Here is a 5,521-nt window from a genome sequence, read left to right on the forward strand (position 1 = left end):
TGTTGACTTGCTGAGTCAACACTTTGTTCTGAGCCAATATGGCATTCAGAGTATCAATTTCAAGAACTCCCTTCCTCTGAGGCGTCCCACTATTCACGGAATTTCTCTCAGAAGTATACATGAATTGGTTATTTGCAACCATGTCAATAAGTTCTTGAGCCTCTTCAGGCGTTTTCTTTAGGTGAATGGATCCACATGCGGAATGGTCCAATGACATCTTGGAAAACTCAGATAGACCATAATAGAATATATCTAATATGGTCCATTCTGAAAACATGTCAGATGGACATCTTTTGGTCAGCTGCTTGTATCTTTCCCAAGCTTCATAGAGGGATTCACCATCCTTTTGCTTGAAGGTTTGAACATCCACTCTAAGCTTGCTCAGCTTTTGAGGAGGAAAGAATTTATCCAAGAATGAATGGAGATGCTTCTTCCATCAAATTTGGACGTTGGTTTTGTGAAGTCACCAAGCATCCTCCTTGCATTATTGTTGTTGGGTTCGGCTGCCATCTCCTTCTCTTGTTCGAAAATTTCAGAAAGGTTATCTCTGGATTGTTGTAATTTAGCTTCTCTTAGTTTCCTCTTCAGAGTCCTTTCAGGTTCTGGATCAGCTTCAACAAGAGTGTCTTTTTCCATGTTTCTGCTCATATAGGGAAGAAGAGAACAAGAAAAGAAAAAGGAATCCTATATGTCACAGTAAAGAGGATCCTTGTTGTTAGTAGAAGAAGGAAGGGAAGAAGAGTGAAGAAGAATGGTTAAGGATAGAGGTAGTGATTTGAGATGAAGAGAGGTGAAGAGAAGTGTTAGTAAATAAATAAATAAATAGAAAAGGAGAAAAGCTAGAGAATTTCGAAAATAATTTTGAAAAAGTAGTTAGTGATTTTCGAAAATTAAAGAAAAGATATAATTAAAATTAAAATAATTAATTAATTAAAAAGAATTTTTGAAAAAGGGATGAGATATTTTCGAAAATTAGAGAGGAAAAAGTAGTTAGGTGGTTTTGAAAAAGATAAGAGACAAACAAAAAGTCAAATAGTTAGTTGAAAAAGATATTAAAATCAAATTTGAAAAGATAAGAAGATAAGAAGTTAAATAAGATATTTTAAAATTAAATTTTTGAAAAAGATAAAATTTTGAAAAAGATATGATATAAAAGATAAGATAAGATAGGTTTAATTTTTTAAAATTAATTACTTAACTAACAAGAAATTAAAAGATATGATTCTAGAATTTAAAGATGGAACCTTTTTTAACAAGAAAGTAACAAACTTCAAATTTTTGAATCAATCACATTAATTGTTAGTGTAATTTCAAAAATTTGAAATAAAATTAAGAAAAAGATTTTGAAAATAATTTTAAAATTTTCGAAATTAATAAGAAAAAATGAAAAAGATTTTATTTTTGAAAATTTTTTTGAAAAGATAGGATTTTTAAAATTGAAAATTTGACTTGACTTATGAGAAACAACTAATTTTTAAAATTTTTTTGACCAAGTCAACCCAAAATTTCGAAAATTTGGAGGGAAATAAGGAAAAGATATTTTTTCTTTTTTTTGAAATTTTTTATGATGACGGAAAAACACAATTATAACTCAAAACTTAAAAATTTTGGATCAAAACACATGATACATGCAATAATACTATGAATGTCAAGATGAATACCAAGAACACTTTGAAGATCAAGATGAACATCAAGAACATATTTTTGAAAAAATTTTTATGCAAAGAAATAATGCAAGACACCAAACTTAGAAATCTTTAATGCATGGACTCTAACAAGCAAAAAATGCATATGAAAAACAAGAAAATACACAAAACAAGAAAACATCAAGATCAAACAAGAGGACTTATCAAGAACAACTTGAAGATCATGAAGAACACTATGAATGCATGAATTTTTCGAAAAAATGCAAGAAAAAATTTTCAAAGCATGCAATTGACACCAAACTTAATAATTGACTCAAGACTCAAACAAGAAACATAAAATATTTTTTATTTTTATGATTTTATTAATTCAATTTTTTTTTGAAAAATATTATTTAGAAAAACGAAAATAAATAAAAGTTTTTGAAAAATTTTGAAAAGAAAATTACCTAATCTGAGCAACAAGATGAACCGTCAGTTGTCCAAACTCGAACAATCCCCGGCAACGGCGCCAAAAACTTGGTGGACAAAATTGTGATCATCAATGTTGTATTCTTTGTTGTTGTATGGAATAATTATAATGGCTCTTTGCTGTGTGTGGACACAACTCCGTTCAACTAACCAGCAAGTGTACTGGGTCGTCCAAGTAATAAACCTTACGTGAGTAAGGGTCGATCCCACAGAAATTGTTGGTATGAAGCAAGCTATGGTCATATTGTAAATCTCAGTCAGGCGGATAGTAATTGATTATGGATTTTCAAAAATTAATAATAAATAATAAACATGAAATAAAGATAAATTTGCTCATGTATTTCCATGGTGGGAATTTCAGATAGGTGTATGGAGATGCTGTGCTCCTCCTGAATCTCTGCTTTCCTACTGCTTCATTCAATCCTTCTCACTCCTTTCCATGGCAAGATGTATGTAGGGCATCATTGTTGTCAATAGCTACATCCCATCCTCTCAGTGAAAAAGGTCCAAATGCTCTGTCACAGCATGGCAAATCATCTGTCGGTTCTCAATCAAGTTGGAATAGAATCCCTTGATTCTTTTGCGTATTTCACTAACGCCCAGCCTTCAGGAGTTTGAAGCTTGTCACAGTCATTCAATCCCGGAATCCTACTCGGAATACCACAGACAAGGCTTAGACTTTCCGGATTCTCATGAATGCCGCCATCAATTCTAGCTTATACCACGAAGATTCTGATTAAGGAATCCAAGAGATATGCGCCTGGCCTAAGGTAGAATAGAAGTGGTTGTCAATCACGCGCGTTCATAGGTGAGAATGATGATGAGTGTCACGGATCATCACATTCATCGAGTTGAAGTGCAACGAATATCTTAGAATAGGAATAAAGAGAATTGAATAGGAAATAATAGTAATTGCATTAAAACATGAGGTACAGCAGAGCTCCACACCCTTAATCTATGGTGTGTAGAAACTCCACTATTGAAAATACATAAGTGAAAGGTTCAGGCATGGCCAAATGGCCAGCCCCCAAAACGTGATCGATAGCCTCCTAAGATGAAGAATAAAATGAAACTGAGACCAAAGATGTCTAATACAATAGTAAATTATCCTATTTATACTAGACTAGCTAATAGGGTTTACATGAGTAAGTAATTGATGCATAAATTCACTTCCGGGGCCCACTTGGTGTGTGTTTGGGCTGAGTTTGATCTATCCACGAGCTGAGACTTCTTTTGGAGTTGAACGCCAAGTTGTAACGTGTTTTGGGCGTTCAACTCCGGGTCGTGACGTCTTTCTGGCGTTTTACTCCAGACAGCAATATGGAACTGGCGTTGAGCGCCAGTTTACGTCATCAATTTCTGAATAAAGTATGAACTATTATATATTGCTGGAAAGCTCTAGATGGCTAATTTCAAACGCCGTTGAGAGCGCGCCATTTGGAGTTTTGTAGCTCCAGAAAATCCATTTCGAGTGCAGGGAGGTCAGATTCCAACAGTATCAGTAGTCCTTTGTCAGTCTCCTCTCAGAGTTTTGCTCAAGTCCCTCAATTTCAGCCAGAAATTACCTGAAATCACAGAAAAACACACAAACTCATAGTAAAGTCCAGAAATGTAAATTTAACATAAAAACTAATGAAAACATCCCTAAAAGTAGCTTGAACTTACTAAAAACAACCTAAAAACAATGCCAAAAAGCGTATAAATTATCCGCTCATCTGGCGCATAGCGACTCAACAGTCTCATCATACAACAATATATCAGCAGTTTTCAGAAATCATTTTCAATACTCAATAAAGTCATCTTTCAACCCCGAGTCCTAAACTCGTCTCAACCATAATCAATCCGTAATTTCACAAATCATCACATTAATCATCATTACAGTACTCCTTCATCTAACTCAATTAATCCATCCTCTGTACCCTAGAAACCTAAGTCCCAGTCTTCTAAACTCATACATGATTTCACCAATTTGATTGACCAGACTATCTCTATCAATCTTAGGGCCTAATTACAAGTTAGCAATCTTATACAGTAGATAAAGAAGTTTAGAAGGCTAGAGAATCCTTAAAAACGAAGAAAAACTATTTTTTAGCAAAACAGGGCCTATGCTACGCACACCCCTGCCGTGTGTATGAACACGTTGCAAAAGAACGTGTCCACATACGTAGAACCCTACTCATGTACGCGAGTGTTCCAACCCGAATGGAATGCTCGCGTCTTGTGTACTGGGTCGCATACGCATGCTGTAATGATCTTAGAAAAATCTCAAAGCTGCAAAATTTCTGATTTTTGTACTGAACTTCTGACGATTATAACTTCCTGTACAAAACTCTATTTTCCTCAAAATTTATATAATTTTAGAGCTCTGGAAATCATCTTTAATTTAAAATAAAAATCATTCAATTTCAATGTCTGAGGCTCAAGTTATGATCCGCTAAATTTCACCAAAAATCAAGTTTTACACAAAAATATCAAAGTTTTCTAGTTTCCAAATTCTAAAACCAAACCAAACCAAAACTAATTCACAAACATTCTAATTCACACCAAAACTCACCATTCACATCCACAATCACATCCATATATTTCATCACTTACCGTTCCATTTTCTCTATCATTTCTACACCTAATTTACTATTTAATTCACCAATTCCTCAATTAAATCTCAACAACCTTATTCATTAATAACATTCCATACAAATAATCATCATCTATCATTTATCATCATCATATTAATATTTCACCACAATCATATCTCAACCATACCATTTATTCAACTTCCTTCAACATGCATACAACACAATTATAATTCAAACAACCATATAATCAATTCAATCCTATCCTATGGTCCACTAGCCTAAGTGTCTAAAAATATTACATATTATATAGAAAAAACCAAAACCATACCTTAGCCAATTTTCAATATATGCAAAATCACCAAATTGATTTCAAACAAGCCTCAAGTCATCAACAATCCACCAACTCAACTACACTTGCTCCCAATATCACAATTATCAAGCTATATGATGAGCGGATATTTTGTACGCTTTTTGGGGGTAATTTCATGTAGATTTTAGCATGTTTCAGTTAGTTTTTAATAAAATAATATTAGTTTTTAGGAAAAAATCATATTTCTGGACTTTACTATGAGTTTGTGTGTTTTTCTGTGATTTCAGGTATTTTCTGGCTGAAATTGAGGGAGTTGAGCAAAAATCTGACTTAGGCTGAAAAAGGACTGTTGATGCTGTTGGATCCTGACCTTCCTAAACTCGAAATAGATTTTCTGGAGCTACAGGAGTCCAATTGGCGCGCTCTCAACGGCGTTGGAAAGTAGACATCCAGGGCTTTCCAGCAATATATAATAGTCCATACTTTGCGCAAGGATAGACGACGTAACTTGGCGTTAAACG

At 33.9% G+C, this 5,521-nt stretch overlaps 1 non-coding gene across 1 annotated transcript; it reads left to right on the forward strand.

The window, feature by feature from the left end:
• The first annotated feature begins 275 nt into the window (after positions 1-275).
• LOC127745370 (small nucleolar RNA R71) lies at positions 276-379 on the forward strand. The gene has a single exon (XR_008006567.1). It is a non-coding gene; the product is annotated as a small nucleolar RNA R71 (small nucleolar RNA).
• Positions 380-5,521: the final 5,142 nt, after the last annotated feature.

Source organism: Arachis duranensis, chromosome 2 (assembly GCF_000817695.3).
Source record: "Arachis duranensis cultivar V14167 chromosome 2, aradu.V14167.gnm2.J7QH, whole genome shotgun sequence".
In the NCBI taxonomy this organism is placed as follows: domain Eukaryota; kingdom Viridiplantae; phylum Streptophyta; class Magnoliopsida; order Fabales; family Fabaceae; genus Arachis; species Arachis duranensis.